The sequence below is a fragment of the Mixophyes fleayi genome, chromosome 8 (assembly GCF_038048845.1).
Source record: "Mixophyes fleayi isolate aMixFle1 chromosome 8, aMixFle1.hap1, whole genome shotgun sequence".
Taxonomy (NCBI): Eukaryota; Metazoa; Chordata; class Amphibia; order Anura; family Limnodynastidae; genus Mixophyes; species Mixophyes fleayi.
In genome coordinates, this window is record NC_134409.1 from 101846897 (window position 1) to 101864809 (window position 17913).

General features: G+C 38.9%; 1 protein-coding gene across 1 annotated transcript in view; it reads right to left on the reverse strand.

The window, feature by feature from the left end:
• The window catches only part of CACNA1I (calcium voltage-gated channel subunit alpha1 I), a 565240-nt gene that overhangs the window by 290280 nt on the left and 257047 nt on the right, over window positions 1–17913 (reverse strand). The window lies entirely within an intron of this gene.

Below are 17913 nucleotides of genomic sequence, written 5' to 3' on the forward strand. Positions count from 1 at the left end.
TTTTTGGAGCAAAGCTGGTCGGATTAAACAACATTTTTATGTTTTGGACCCTTTATAACTTTATAACACTTTGATCCACTCTTTTAATAATATTGGGGTCAAATGTTTTATTAACAATTTTCAGCGCCACTACTATATTTTTTTTTTATTTTTTGTTCTTGTATTTACATTTAGGGAAGGTGGTTCCCTATTCTAGTAAGGCAGCTTTCCAGTAGTGTGATCATCTAGGGTTACTACAGTTTCATGGTGAAATTGTGTTCAAAGAAAGATGGGCCAGATTTGTGAGCTGGCGATTGCGCCAGTTCAGGCCACTGACATTCAAAGTTCTGGGATCATTACGTTTGCTACCTGAAGCGAGGCAAAGAATGGAGCAGGCGGCTGACATATTGCTTTGTTTATGATCTACTTAAGAATCTGGTCATTCTTTGTGTGCCCAATTTTATCATGGATCTCAAGAGCACAGAGGAGTATTCTTTAGTGGAGTGCAAGCTACATAAAATGGTAGAATTATTCTTAAAGAGTATAGCAGTCCCTGCCCCTTAAAATCTAAATTCCCTAACAAAGACACACGAGAAGAATTATTGTCAGCAGCCAATTAACCTACCAGTAAGTGTTGGAGGAAACAGGAGGACCCAGAGGAAACACACACAAACATGGGGAGAACATAAAAACTACACACAGATAAAGCCCTGGTTGTGAAATGAACTCATGACCGCTGTGAGGAAGAAGTGCTAACCACTGAGCGACCATACTTCTTGCTTAGTTTATTATGGGTGTTGTTAAATTCTTGTCAGAGATCTTACAAAATAGCTCTGTATCCCCATCCTTATTTTGAAAAGGGGTAACTATTATAAGTGTAACCATCACCTTTGCAGAATAAATGTAACCGATCTGTGGATTAAACAAATGTTCACAAGAATGCAGCCTATATATTCTGTACAAACAAATGGCTTAATGATGTCACTAGTGTGACATCAATAACAAGCTCATTAGAGAATTTTTTAAACATCTTCCCAACAAACCAGGATGTCAGGGTTCCTTAACACCTCAAGGCGGGGTACTGCTTGCATCCCGGCTGTCATAGCAACAGCCGGGACATCACTTCCGGTTGCTAGGTCCTGGCCGTCACCGTGGCAACAGCCAGGACACTCTCATTGACAGCCCTGCGTCCCGGCATTGGAGACCGCCGGGCACAGGTGCAGATTAAATTAGCCATGTGTTTACAGCCTCAGGTGACTGATTAAAACCCAGCACCTCCTTATTTCTGATTGGGCAGTCTAGGTATTAAAGGCAGGGAGGACTTAGCCTCCCTGCCAGTTATAGTGTTGAGTTTCCTGGCTGCTGACCTGCTCCTGTACTTTGTTCCTGTACTCCTGGATAGACCCTTCTTTGTATGATTCCTGGCTTGATTTTTGGACCGTGATTTATCGCTGGTGACTCTGACTTCTGCCTGTGACTCGGATATCTTGTCTTTCTGCTGGACCTGAGCCTTTGCCTGCACCTCACCTCGCTGCCTGCTTGTGCCCTATGACCTTGGCCTGTCTCTGACTTTGCTTACCTCTTGCCATCACCCCCTTGCCCATACTACGGTTATATCCATAAGCTTGTACTATGCAGAGCATAAGACCTGGGGGCATCTGAGTACCTGTGAGCGCAACAAGCTCTACGGGAAAGGTGGCTGATAAAAGCTTATAAAAATAGCCGTTAGCCATGACAACTAGTTCCTCATTGATATTACTAGTTCAGTACACTGTTATGAACTTTGGTTCCTCCCATAAAATAGTTGCTTCAATTTGTGTAATCAAATGTGTGTTTTATGACTGTGAGATGAATTACCTAGAACACCTCAATTCCCATGTGTAGAAAAATGAATCTTTCCTGTTCTGCTATTCCTTATTAATGTTATATTCAGCCGCATGAGCTGCTATTGCTTTTAAGATGAGGTACAGGATAGCACTGATAGGAGGGTGAGGATTCCTTTTTTGTTGTAATTATCGAAAAAAAGTAGTGCATTGTTCATAGCATCTATGTGACTGTTTATTTAGCTTCACTGACCCATACTAGCTGTTGCACAGCAGATTTCCCAAAAGGATTCAAGAGAAAATAGACATAATAGTCAAACCCATGTTTTCTCTGCAGGAGGAAACAGCTGCTGGTACATCATAGCCTGCCTGTGTACAAACCTTTGCATAATTGCAATTGTAGAGCAATGTTACCAGTACCAAAAGCTTATTAATGCTTGTTTATTGGAACTAAAATTGACACCTTTTTATGTACAAAAAAAACAAAAAACCCCAACAGTTTAACAATCTGCTATTTGTTGTCTTGGTTGCAAAAATCAGGCCTCACTTGGGCATATTTCTATTCCCCTGCTATATTTTACAGATTAACCCTAGCATTACTGCTTCTCCAGTTCCACTCTATCTTCTCTAAGTCTGGTATGTGTGTTGCTGTTGTTTTTCAGCAGCAGCCCCAGCAGAGCAACTACAAAAGACTTCAGAACTTCGCCCACTGAGGAAACTAGAGACAGTGGCGAAATGCGTTAGAAATATCCAAGCACATGTCATTACCTGTCTTTCATTTCAGCAGCCAGTACATTTGTAATCTTAAATATCTAATATATTATTTCTGATGCACTTTTTACCTTTATCCTATGTTTTTGTTTGCATGTTTAATATTTTAGTGATACTTGCCACTAAAGAAGACCACACTCAGTACTTTTGCCCAAGATCATGAGTGATAAATAACCTGATCTCAGTACGGTGCACAGAAAGCATATTTAGTTAAGTGTGTTCTGATGTATAAAGCACTGAGCCTGCACATTCTTCTAAATGGAGCAGGAATGATGATTTATGGTTACTTTTGTCTGAGTACATTTATTCTAAGGGCTTTGATGGTACACAGTACAAACCACTAAACCTAACAGAAAACCAGGGTGCTTTACACCTTTATGCGCATCCTTAGGCTTTCTAAGTTTAAACACAGATGGGTTAAATCGGCTCTGCACACTCCCAAATTCATCTAGGCACGGATCTCAAGATACGTGCGCTACCGAATTCAGGTGTAGGTCTGGTGTGCTCAGGCCCGGCGCTCCCATTAGGCAAGGTTAGGCAATTGCCTAGGGCGCCGGGCTCTGCAGGGCGCCTCAAAATTTTAAAAAAATTACTAAGTTTAAAACTGTGCGGCAGCTGCCGCGCAACGTCCGAGAAATCCACTGGGAGGGGAGGGGGGAAGGGGCTATGAATCTTACCTGCATTAAGCTGCTCCTCTCTGCTCTGTCTCCTCCCCTCCGCTCACTGACTGTCGGGCGTGACATCATCATCACGGCCCGACAGTGTCTGTGAGTGGAGGGGAGAAGACAGAGCAGAGAGGAGCAGCTTAATGCAGGTAAGATAAAGAAAGATGTGGGGAAGGGAGGGAAGCGCCAACTTTAACGGCACCCATGGCGGGGGGGCGCCGATATTTAAAGGGGGGGGGCGCCGATTTTCACAGTGTGCCTAGGGCACCAAGGACCCTAGCATCGGCGCTGGGTGTGCTCTACTACACAAGAAATTGCATAACACGTCCAGAGCCTATGTGGATTATAACTTCGAAAAAGAATGCACAAAAAAAATAAAATATATAGAATTAATGCCACCAGTTAATAATAAAGACATTAATGATAAAGCAGCAAAAAAAAAAAAAATTTCGAATTTTATTTATTAGAATCTTGTTAATGTCTACTAAACATAAAATACATGTTTACAGTTGCTTCCTATTACAAACACATGTTATAGCATGTATACAAGACTGTCATCACTACTGATCAGGACTTAGACTAGCCCTATAGCTAGAGCAAGCGGTACGGCAGAAAAGCAAGCAACTTTGAGATGTCCAGAGCTTGATTCGGATGTAGCTACGTGCGACTTTGGCATGCGCTTTCTGTACATTAACTACTGAAAAACGCCCCTTCCCCACCCCGTTCACTTCCCAAAATCGTAGACTGTAGTAAGTGTCCTTTACGTTCAAAGATGGAGTGGACAAGGCTGCGTTTACTGGCATATGTCTGGGCATGTGCAGAGTGATTTTCTGTACAATATGCTCAAAAACGGCAAATACGCGCCTTGATTAATCAGATCTTTAGTTACCCCAATGCAATTCAGAACCTATTTTAGTGCTTATTCTGGTAATCACTGTGCAATAGATTCTAGTGAACCATCCCTCCCCCATACAATGCATATCTTGTTTTTGTGAACCCTTCAAGTACAATGTAGACCTTATTTCACAAAGTATTATTCAGAGCTAATTTAGGTGACCCCACTTCACAGTATGATGAAACAATTCACTCTTTGTCCCATGGCACAAGTCAGCTTCTGATGATACAAACATACAATGCGCTCACGTCAGCCAATCAGAGGAATTAAAGCAGACTCAATACAGTAGCGGTTATTCCTATGAAAGGTAGCAACCAGTTTGCTTCATTGCTGTTAGCTAGCAGGTCAGTGTCTGATTCCGTGCTTCACTGGAACCTGACAGTGAACAGGGAACTACACAAGACCTCCCAAACCTGCACAACCACACAGATTGCAACCCTAAATATAGGATTTAATAGGGGACATATGTCTACCTACCAGACACTAACTACATGCAATATAATTTCATTTTTGTTACAGCAAAGTGTTCCTGAAAATTATAGGGAGTTACCTGGATTTATAAACACAAATGCTGCATACAACTTTAACAATAAACCAAAATGTGAAAATCTACAGGAATAGAAAAATTAAGACATCAAGCATGTATGTAATTAGCATTCGACCAAGCCCCAGAGCAATTTTTTTTTGTTTGAGTGTTCTAATATATCATCATAAGTCCCAACAGTGTTTTACTTTTAAATGTATATGAATATTCACCCATTACCTAATTATATAAGTGTATTTGAGAGTCTCCATAAGTACATGTCTCAGGAAATGTGAAAAGTACACATTTTTATTGCAAATTCTATGTATCCTACTGCGGTTGCTTGTAAAGATGGGCATACCATGCTGCCCTGTAATAACTGTGAACAGAGCCGCAAAGAAGAATTTCGGACCTGGTACTGCAACTTCTTTGAGCTCCTTCCTTAGCCACTGAAGAATGGACACACCAGGTTTGTGGCTCCTCCCACTACACAGTCAGACTAGGGCCGCCAGGCAAGCCAACGCACCCCTGGCTATGACCACTCTGTTGCTGTACCATTGAAGAGTGACGTGGTTTGAGGTGAACAGTGTGATTGATGCAGGACCTGTACTCCATCTGTATGCCTGTCTACAGCCACTTCTGTTGGGAAGTGCCAACATGTGACTAGTATCCGTTGTGACAATTTCTAGAAGTAAACATATAGTAGTGCAGTTCTATGGACATTTGCAGTCAACAGTCATTCCAATAAAATATAACTGAACGAGAAAAAGGATTATTTTTGCAGTGAGTAATCTCGGATCACTATTATTTGTGCCGTCTGCTTATTTTCCTTTCGTAAAGCTTTCCTGCTCTCTGGAAAATCTTCCGTAACTTCCAATTATGGCCAGACTCAGTGAAGCAGACAGGGCTAATGTGAACATATTATCTCTCGACATCTCCCTTTGACTCTGCAAGGTGCAGAGCTGAAACACTGAGTAATGAAATATTGTTTTTCCTGTAGAGATTCATCCATCAAAAAAGAAAAATATGTTTATTTTCTGCAGATAAACTGTAGCATTTCTGCACCAACCCGAAAGCAAATTATGATTTTAATAAACAAGTCCAACGGTGATAAAACATCAACTACCACCACCTATTAATAAAGGAGTCATAGTCTAGTGCTATTGTTCCTATTTCTGAACTAGGTTAATACACTGCATCCTGTAGCCAGTGCAATTTAACTCTTTTTTGGACAGTGAAAGTCCATTAGTATCAGGCACCAGACTCATAAAATACTCAGTGTGGATGCTGTGCCCAAGCAGAAACACATACACTTGCATTTAACTCATGCAGAGAGTTATTTTCATCTTATATCTGTATGCATCAGCTCTGCGGAAGTGGGGTTTCAGCAGTGGCATTAACTACATATATGCAGAAAGCTGATTGGTAGAATATAAATTGGACAGTACAGTATTAGTTTGTGAACCTTGTTCCTGCTTACATGTGTCGTGTATATTGCACCATATGGGCCTGAGTCATTAAGGAGAGAAAGACAAAAATAAGGAGCAAATTTGATCCTGAACAAAACCATGATACAATGGAAGGGGTGTAAATTAGTTTATTATTTTGCACATAATTAAAAATACTGACTTTTTTGACATGTACCACACAAATACTTGATTTTTACACTAAAATTCAAAGTTGATCTAGGACATGACCTATCCCAACTATAAATCTCTCCCCGCATTTTAAATATAAATCCCCCTTCAATGCAACATGGTTTTGCCGAGGTGCAAAGTTACTCATGTTTTTGCTTTGTTCTCCTTAATGACTCAGGCCCTATGTATCCCCATTTCCTAAATTATTGTGCAGAAAAGGGTCCCAAAACTATGGTTGCAAAAGTGGTTATCTACGATCCTCTTTTAGCAAGACATTGGGGCTGATTTAGTAGCAATTCTCACAAATGTGCTGTAACCTGTCAGATTCTAATTGACACATCTGTATATATACCACTAGGTTATTAATAATTTCTCCCATCGTTCTGGAAATGTAAAAGATGCCATTGTTGCAATACAATTTTCAGGGCCACTCATCTGTTGGAGAACAACTGTAGAAATATGGTTTTCAAATTTTAAGTTCATAAATCAACCTATAACGGTGGACAGTATATTGGAATATATACATAGTACAACAGTAGAAATGAACAGCATATATTTTATTAGTATGCCACAGCTACCGTCCAGCAAAGGCTGAATTTGATGGATTTGCTCCTTTTTCAACCTTACAAAGTATGTAACAGACAGTACGTGGAGAGAGCTCTTGAGCAGATTAGGACTCATGCAGCTACATACAATATACCCTTCCTGTTCATCAATTCGCATCATGTGCAGCATTCTATAGGAAAAAAAAGAGCAGATTATCTCTTAACAAAACAGCTTCAAGAAAGGTGAAAACTAACAGTGTAAAGAGAATTAACAAAAGCGCAGAACTACGGCCAGAACAAGAGAATTGGTACTGAGCAATTGATCAGAATTGTCAATTAGAGACAATGGGAAACCAAAGAATAGAATCGCCTCCTGCATAATGTACGGTGCTTGAAATCCTCATTGTGAAGACAAATGGTTTCATTGACTGTTTTGCCTTTACTCTCTCCTGATACAGCAACAACTAGTTTCATTGCTTGAAATTTCTACTACTGTGTGATAAATGGCAGTTGCATTGGTTTCCATGGTTAACTGCTGCAATTTTGGCTACACAAAATCATAATTTCATTGGCTGAAGTCTTTTTCATTTAATTCACTGGAAGTCATGTCATTTTTTGGGATGAAGCTGTTACTCTCCCTATGCTTCCCACATATAGAAGCTTGAAAGATGGGCCACAGAGAAAAGGCTGAATTAAGGCGTTGGGCAGCACAGGGCGCTTAATACAGGGAGACCCTGTGATATAAAATTAAGGACAGTATAATTTTTCACGAAAAAGAGAGAAAAACTGTGTCATTGTTACTCTCATATCTCTCTCATCATACCCTCCATATCTCACTCATTGCCCTCTACATATGTCAATCATTGCAGCCCCCTATGTCTTTGTCATTGCATTACAGCCCACTCCCTATAATTCTCTTTACAGACCCTTCTCTATAGGTCCCATTTCAGCCCCCTCCATATAGTTGTCATTACATCACCCTCCCTGTAGTACCTCCTTAGTAATACCATTTGTTGTGGCCACTAGCACATCACTCCTCACTCCTTGCTGCTCAGACAGGATGTGAATATACTTCCTATCTGAATACTGAATTTTGAGGCTGCTTGATGTATCCTAGGAATGCTCAGAGAGTGCTCCGAGGAGTCTGTGAAACCCGTTAGCCTCCTGCATTGAAAAATGCACAAGGCAAATAGCAGTCTCTGGAGGTAGGCACCATAGGGGGGGGGGGGGGGGGCAGCACACTTGTTCAGTGTGGCTTCTCTTCCTTAATCCAGCTCTGCTCCCAGTTATATATGGTGGGCACTGGAATGTTGAGTGCTTGAAGTTGATATGTGGGCACACAGCTGTAAATAGTGGGCACACAGCTGGGATGAGTCTTTTATGCTGAATATTTCCCTGTAATGCTATATGAGGCACAGTGCATCCCTTTTCACCATACCATACATAGTATGTTTTTTCAACATACAAGGAATACATTTTTGCATCCTGAATGCCATACTTTTTGTCTCTATACCATGTAGGCCCCAAAAAAGTGTTCAATTATGCCTAAGACATTTTGCTAGAACTACTTTAAAGTATTGCTAAACATAGGAACTATGTGGCCTGAAATGTCTGTCCATTATTGAATTCTTCATTGCAACATCATGTTTGATGAATGTGTGGTATGATATCACCTGGTACAGATAATTTTATTCACAGATAATAACAAAATAAAAAGCTCCACAGGAAGAAGTACACTTGGTGAGATACATATTTCACAATACTTAATACAGTAATGTTTAAAAAGTAAAGCAACTTTGATCAGATTGAGGGTAAACATTAGATTATTATCCTATAAACACAGGTAGCATTTGAATGGCAGTTAGAAATAGCTGTTTATTAACTCAGCTCTATGCACTTTCCACTATCTACTACCCACTTGATTACCCAGCCAGGGGATGGTAAAGGAGCCTGAATCTCCTTCCCTTCCTTGCACAACATGAATCAATTGTTCCTCTTCTCTCTACCTAGCACAGATAATCCACATTGATCTCTGACATCACTCTGCAATGGTCCTTCTCAGATTACCTTGTCTCATTCTCCTCCTTGCTTTCACCACACTTCTCTCTAAATTTCACCCTCTGACATCATATTTGTCCTAAACTACATTACTCGTGGCTGGTCTGCTCCTATGCTTGCAACTGTTTTGTTTCCTGCACTCACTTGCCTACAGAAGCAGACCTCACACCCACAAATCAGCCTATCATGTCCTCTTTCTCTCAATGCTTCTTCTCATGGCTGCTGACAACATCTCACCCAACACTGGACGCATTGCAATCCCCACTATCACTGTCATGCTCCTCGAAAAAAATCATGTTACTTTCTAAATGTTGCTCCTTCTGAATCATTCTCCCTGGTACCCTCCCTTTCTTTGTAGTCCATACTATCTCTCTCGATTACCCAATTCTTTAACAACTTTGCTGCCTGTTTCACTTATTATGACCTTTTTTCTGAGTAAATAAGCAGTAGACTCGAGAAACATGTAAAAGTGGTGGCTGAAGAAAGAACACAGTACTACTTGAGAAAAGATCTGAATAAGAATTGATTATCTTATTTGTGAGGGATAAAAGATGGTCCCCTCTATCGGTGGTAGTCACATTCCCGTGACTCATATCACCGACATAGTAAATCCCTACAAAGTAAGCTGGAATCTAATAAAAACGATAAATTAAAAATTCAGACTTAACTTCAAAAAGGCAGAGTACATCCCCGACATGTCCGCTTCACGACTGCTATATTTATTGATTGAAGAAATGCCGGGACTTGGTATTGATGTCACTAATGTGCGCGACAGTGACATTTATGACATTAAAGCAGCAATACCATCACTCTCCGCATTTACGATCTAATTAAAGGTTAGCGTTATGGGTTAGGGATAGGAATAGGAATATTGCATTGAAAATTCAAATTCTACATTCTAATTAAATCGTAAATGCAACGAGTGATGGTTTTGCTGCTTTAATTCAGGAGATTTCACTGTCACGCACATTACGAATGTCAATACCAAGTCTCTGCATTTCCTTGAATCAATAAATATAGCAGTCGTGAAGCGAACATGTCGGGATGTAGTCTGTCTATTTCAAGTTAAGTCTCAATTTTTAACTTTTCGGGTTTATTAGATTCTGACTTATTTTGGAGGAATTTACTATGTCGGCGATGTCAGCATCGCTGAAATGTACCCAACCCTCCTCTATGTGATATAAACGCTAATTTCTATGTGATATAAATGCTACATTTTAAGTGTATTACTTTTAATACTGTGATGTTGTTACAATATTTTTGTGTTTTATTATGAATAAAATCGTATTAATTTTACTGAAGACCGTGAGGAGACAGTTCATTTGATTTTTGTTGGAACCCTTTAGGGGAGGATTTTAAAGTTATTATTTAATTTTCTACAATGTAACTTTTTTGCTCACAAATTAATTTTTAACTAATCTTGTTTTTGAGGAAGACACAATGGGCCTGAGTCATTCAGGAGAGTAAGGCAAAAAAAGAAGTTTTCTACTGGACAAACCATGTTACAATGCAAGGGGTGCAAATTAGTCTCGTATTTTGCACATAAGGAAAATACTGGCTGCTTTCCATGTAGCACAAAAATACTTGTTAGTTGATCTAGGACATGCCCTATCCCAACTCTAAATCTGTCCCCACATTTACCTCCCCCTCCAATGTAACATGATTTTGCAAAGTGCAAAGTTACTCCTTTTTTTTTTTTTGCTTTACTTTTCTTAATGATTCAGGCCCAATAAGTTTTTAATAGAACTGTTTATTCTCAACTAATACTCAATGGTTTATAGATTCTTTCACATTTTTATACATTTTGCACTATGTATGTAGTTTTTGTGATAATCCAAACAAAAGAATACTGTGTGATTCCAGAACACTCATTTCACCAAAAATTACGTGTTCATTTAATCCACTTTTTACATTTTCACTTTACAAATACGATATACACAATATATTTTTTCCATATCTTTCTATGGTTCAGACTGTGATGAGGGATTTTGCTTTATTAGATAAACCTTTGACCTACCTATTGTTATACAAGACAAATTTAACATTCCCATTGACAACTGTCTCTGCTGCCACAAAACTTTTTTCACTTACTTCATCCTTTGGTCTCTCTCAGTGGACTTTATCTTCCACCAATTGTGATGGGCATTCCCTTGTGTGTCTTCTCCAGCTTCTGCTCCATCCCTAGTTTCACCAACTTGGCTTTTCTGCTCTCCAACCATAACCTCTTTTCCTTCAGCATCACCTTACCTCATGGCCCTCCCCTGCACCCAAATCCACACATACACAGCAACACTTAAATATTCTTGACCTGATACACCTCTCATCTCTCATGTTCACAAAAGCTACACCTTTCTGCTAACTTCACAATAATTAGCATTGTTCACATCTAACGATTATGCATGTGGAATAAATCCTAACAACTTGAAGGCCAAACTCAGCAGTTCCCATCAAAACTACTTAACTCACATCTCAACACAGCATCACCACTGTCCTACCTTGATGTGGTTTATGATGCAGATTCAATCACTACATACAGTCTTCGATGATCCAAGCCTCAACCTTGGAACACCAATCAGATCCCAATACCTGCAAGAGTGCTCCCATGCTGCTGTTCCCCACTGGAGAAAATCTCACTCCATAGATAACTACTTTAACTATAAATGCATCATATCATCTAACAATAGTGAGCATTCACTTGGCAAGTCAACATACTTCAATTTACTCATACCCACTCAGTCTTCTATCCCCGAAAGCCACTTTGCCACCTTCAACTTCTTTTTCTGCTCTTCCTACTCTTTGTTTTCACATTTACATTTATTTTGTCTACCTTGTATGTCCATGTTTTATATATGACTAGTTTTCCCCGCCTCACTGCCCTGTTTTACCCAGAGCACTGAGGTGGCTTATACACCAACTATAAAAATGATAATAATGCTGTATTACTTTAATTCCAAGGCTCTAATTTTTTCCCATATAAACATCTCTAAAACCGGGGTGCATCTCAGAATAGCAGGCGGAAGTTTGAGCATTGTCGCTTCACCCTGCTCTCTGAATACAGTTGCATTCTTTGCAAGTGTGGAGCCACCATTATTTCATTATAATGAAGCTGTATTTCATTCATTTTGATCCCTTACTGCAATCAAAATGAAGCCTCATTGAAACAAAAAGTTATTGTGTATGCAGAAGAACATGGAAATAGAGCTGCAAGTCAACATATTGACATTAGTGAGGTAAATGTTTGTTGTTGGAGAAATGATCACAATGCCATATAATCAAAGCTTTTTTTCTGTTGGTGGTACTGAAATTATTGTGTGCCCTACAATCGATGGCATCTTAGAAACAATGAAATATGGTAATAATAATAATGTTAATAAAAAAAAATAATTATGCTCTTCTGCCTATAAATGGGTAATGCCATCATCATTGAAATGTAATTATAAGTAGGATACCCATTTTCTGGTTGTAAAGTCTCTGTTATCCTCATTTCAGCAAGATGCAACTCTTAGAATTCAAAGACTCAACGTGTCGTAAGTTCACAATAATTAGCATTGTTCTAACGATGATGAGTGTGGAATAAATCCTGACAACTGGAAGGCCTAACTCAGCAGTTCACGTCAAACCTACTTAATTCATATCTCAGCACAGCATCACCACTTTAGAAGAAGAGTCTGTTAATGGATGAAATAAGTAGGGACAACGCATGGAGGCCCTTATACAATAATCAAATAAGAAGTTCACTATTTACAGCATACTGAAACATAGAAGAAATTAGTGTAGAATTCTTGGCACTTTAACACTGAAAATTTAGAGTTTCAGCACACAACTATAGGTAATTTATTTCATGCAAATTAAAATGTTATAAATATATATATTTATATTTTTCGAAGCCCAACGAAAAATATTATCAATACAATTCATGAGTTAGATGGTGGCCAAAGTGAAACCTTGAAGAAACCCTTCCAGTCAACAAGATATAAGCTGAACAGACATGGGGGTAATTCACTAAACTACGGGTTTGAAAAAGTGGAGATGTTGCCTATAGCAACCAATCAGACCCCATGCTCTGGATACTTCAAAATAGCATTCTTTGACATCACCAAATCCATTATATTGTCTTGTATTAAAATATATATTACATGTGACTTCCAAAAAAAAACAACCTTCAATTTATACACTTTGCATGTAATGCTTTCTGACAATATATTCTTTCTCTAAATCTTCAAATACATTACTAGCTTTACTCTAGCTTGTTTGCAAATTGCTATTAACTTAATTCAAGTAAGTAAACATAAATCTATCAGATTAAGAGACAAGAAAAGAAGATTTTATTTCAGAAATGGACTATGGCAGATCTAGAAAGAAGAAAAGAAGATTTATTTTAAAGTTTAATAAAATGATTAATAGGGATTTGGGGAGTCTTGTGGCTGAGCTTATAAATTGTGACTGAGCGTATAAAACTAAGGATATAAAGTATGCTAACATTCTGGAAAATAAGCATTGCTTCTTATAAAATATTCAGCTACAAAAGTAGAACCAACATTTTTGGATAGAGTTTCACATTTTCCACTATAAAAAATGAAGCAATTGTGTTAAACCATTTATGATGTAAAGATGTCCAGAAAGTTTATAGTGCTGCAGAAAATGTTGGCACTTTCTAAATAAAATAAAAATATAAATAAATAACTATTATAATCAACTAACTGACCAATAGGTCACTATCGACAGTAATAATAGCTCTGTTAACTTGGTCTATGTCTTTTGCACTCCAGACTGGGTTCAAATTGCAAAAGTCAGCCAATATTCCTGCATTGTTGAGGTACTACTATCAGAATAAATAAATTACATACATTACATTTTAAATTATATATACAGTGTGTATATATATATATATATGTATGTATATATATATATATATATATATTGTGAAAGGCACGCAAACAGATGGCTCCTCACACAGGTTTTCCTGAAGCACTTTGACGTTTATTTTACTTGTCAGGATGGATAAACAGTCTTGGCAGGGTCTTCAGCAAACAAATGAAACATTCACAGCAATAAACATAATCCAATAGCCCTAAATCACTGGCCACTTGTTGGGACCAGTCACCCACACGCAGATCAAACCCAGCTTTTTAAGCTTCCTGACAGGCATTGCTCTGATTGACTCCTTAATTGATTAGACCAGGTGCTCCACCTGGTCTCCAGGTGTGTGTGTGTGTGTGTGTGTGTGTGTGTGTGTGTGTAGACTTAACCCTCTCTGCACATTTAGGCTGTGGTTTCCCACCACTCTTTCCTCTATTAGATGGTGGCAAAGTGTCCCAATTGCCACTATATATATATATATATATATATATATATATATATATACACACACACATATACACACACACACACACACACACACACACACACACACACACACACACACCGTTCAGCCACACATTAAAATCACTGACTAGTGATCTTAATGATGTTGATTACCTCATTACAATGGCACCTGTCAATGGTATATGATGAACTAGTGACAGGGTCATAGGTGCCCAAGAATCATTGTGGAGGGAAATGATCAAAGCGCACTTATTAGCTGTGTAAGTGTCCATGTGGCTTGGAAAGTGGGGCTACCCAATATTCTCCATAAAGATTTATGCACAGAAAAGATTGTTAGTGTTCACAACAATAGAGGTGTATTAGTAACCAGACTACAAACCCGAAGAGATATGAATGTACATATTTGTATTTATTATACAGTCATATCTCTCTGGTTTTATACTTATGCAGTGGTTAGTATCTACCACAAGGAAGGACAACCAGTAAACCAGTGACAGTGTCATGGGCGCCTAAGGCTCACTAATGCGCATGGGGACCAAAGGCTAGCCCATCTGGTCCAATCCCACAGAAGAGCTACTGTAGCACAAATAGCTGAAAATAGTTAATGCTGGCCATGGTAGAAAGAACACACAGTGCATTGCAACTTGCGGTAAATGCAGGGCCGTCAAGAGGAATTTGGGGCCCGGCTACAGCAACTTTCTGGGCCCCCCTCCACAAACAGCAGAAGAAGGGATGCGTGACACCGCACAGCGTCAGCGCTGTCAAAAGGGGGCATGATCACATAGTGATGGGGGTGTGGCCAACATGGGCTATGGCAGCGCCTCTTGACACATGACATTATGGGAGGAATTCAATTAGCTGCAATGTGTCTCTGGAACGTCCGTGAGACACTTTGCAGTGGAGCTTTTGACAGAAATTTCTACTGTAATTGCCTGCAATGTGTGTGGTCTGATGTCTGCACTCCACATCACCGGCAATTGAATTCCCCCCATTATGTATTAAAATGGTGTTGCTCTCACCTACCTGTTATTGCAGCTTTTCACAGTCTGGTACTAGATTATTGTCTGGATCCTGGAATGCTGGGACCTGTTTGGAAAATGTACATGAAATGTGGAAAATTATTAGTGAACACAGTGCACAATACAGATCACGCAGTATATAATTATATAACAAGCAAAATATGTGTGATAAAAATAATCATAGACATCTATATGTTTGGAATAATAGAACACAAGTCTAACTGTATAAGAGAAATGGCTGCCTCTAGGGGCTCTGCAACCCCATACAAAGATAAATACACAATAAAAATTAAGAGGAGCTCAAAAACCCTTAAACATAAACTCAATAATGACGAGAGAAAATTACATAAAATGTTAAATTCCAAACTAACTTATTCATAAAGTAACATGGGGGAGATTCAGTTGCCAACGATGGCACAGAAGAATCTGCTATCTGTAGCTACAAACTGACTCAAGATTCTATTTTTGCCTAATGCTGGCCATACATGCTGTAAATATCAGACAATTGGGCTGATATTGTGACATGTTTAACAAAAAATGACTGCAATGATGTATAATATTTGATTGAAATTATAGTCTCCTATGCTGATGATCTCCCTGTCATAGTTTAAACCAGACCATACGGTCTAGCTCTGGTGCTTGTACAGCATTTGGGGAGAGGGCATGCTGGATGTGTTCTGATTAGTATATTCTGTCATCTGAGTGGTAGTAAATTTCAATAACTTGTACTTCTCTCCTATTCAGCCATGTGTGTCTATTCTCCTCAGACCATAAATGCTGTTGATTTATTAATTTAAAATTAATTAAGATTTCAAATTATTTATTATTGCTATTTGTCATGCAGCGTAAACGTTCTCTTCAGAGCAACCTCGTATATTTTAGAACGATTTAACAACAAATCATTAAGTTATCCATGATATTGCTAGTAAAACTTATTAATGGCTTGGAATGTAAAATTGATATTATGCATGGAGTAATTGCATCACGTGGGCTACGTCAACACAGCAGAATTACACAGTGTTAAAAGGTAGTTCATTGCTTATTATACATCTGGTCAATGTTATACTTCTGAAAGTCTGTTTATTATATTGGTGCCAAAACCTGTAAAGAGCAAAAGATGAGCACCACGTCACCAGATAAATGTACTGAGCAGATAAAAGAACTGTATCCACCTCTTACCAATTGGTGGGATGACTGTTTGGAATCATAAAGTAATCAAGGTAGTTATTACTAAGATAGACAAAGGACTACGGAGGTTGTGTAAAAAAGTGACTGTATCTTATCAATTTTCATAGTTTAAGGAGATATATCCACAGGGCAGTACCTGGGGCTGTACGAAAGGGGCACCTGCCCAGGGGACTCAGGGGCCCCTGGGCAGGTGCCCCTTTCATACAATGTATCAAATGTATCTAAATTAGGTTAATTTAGATACATTTGAGGCTAGGGGCATTAGTTTCCTTCTTGCCTCATGCGCTAAAATTGCTAGTTACGGCTCTGTATGTGCCATCTCTGTAGCTACCACAGAGTTAGCAATAAAGAAGTTCAGTCTGATTTAGACATGCTACTATCACACTTTAGAATAGGTTAAAGCATATGCTTCTAGTAGACCAACAGATATGGAGAATATATCCATATTAAAAGCAGATAATCAGGGGATTTTAGAAAACAATGATAAAATAGTAATGTATTGTAGGTGAATGTTGCAAAGGCACAACAGAATGAAGAGAGATGTGCAGCCTCTCAATGGGACATGGTCACAGCAACCAACATCTGGACCTAAATCCTTATAAGGGTTGGGGATTCCTGTACTTGATCAGAGTGACCCAAGACAGGTAAAGAGTGTCTCAGGGTTCCTGAGAAAAGGGGCTATGACCTTGTAACCACAAGTAGATAGAGGGGATGACAGCAGATAATACAACCAGCATGTGGTAACTGACTAGGGGGTGCATGTTGAATACGAGAGAACCAGCTGAAAGGAACAAATTTCGAAAGACAGAGATTCCATAAAGTTACAGAGCCAAGAAAAGGTGAGAGGTACAGACAGCCTGTGAGATAAGCATCTGAGTGAGTGATAACTGTTCTACTGAAACTAAGAATTGTGCAGGAAGAGAGGTGATGGACTTAATCCCTTTGTTGCAGTGAAACTAAGATTGCACAGGAGGTGAAAGGAAAAGATGTTAGAATAAGTTTCTTTTTCTTGTTTCATCATACCGAGAAGGTCTGGCACCCATTACTTTACATTAAATTGAAATAATGTACTATAATGTGTTACACCATGTCCCCACCAAACCTTGGCCCTGATTCAAGACTGAATGCAGCTTGAACGTATGTTGCTTTTTAAAATAAGAGAATGAAACTTAAGCGTATTACCGTCAGCATAATCATTTGTAAAAATATTTATTTTCACATTTATTTCCTGATATTCTCCCTCTGCACATTCACCTTCCACCCCTTATATAATGAAGATACATTAGTTAATAATCTGAAATACCACATCCCTCTCATGTCAATCCACTTGATTTCCACTGGAATGGGAAATGAGGACAAGTCCCGTGCCAAGAAATATCTAGCAGCCAAGAACATAAATGAGTGGCCAACCACTCAAATTTGGGTGGAGCTTCAGGAAACAATTTGTAATTCAGAATATGTCCTGCGTATCAGTAATATGAATAG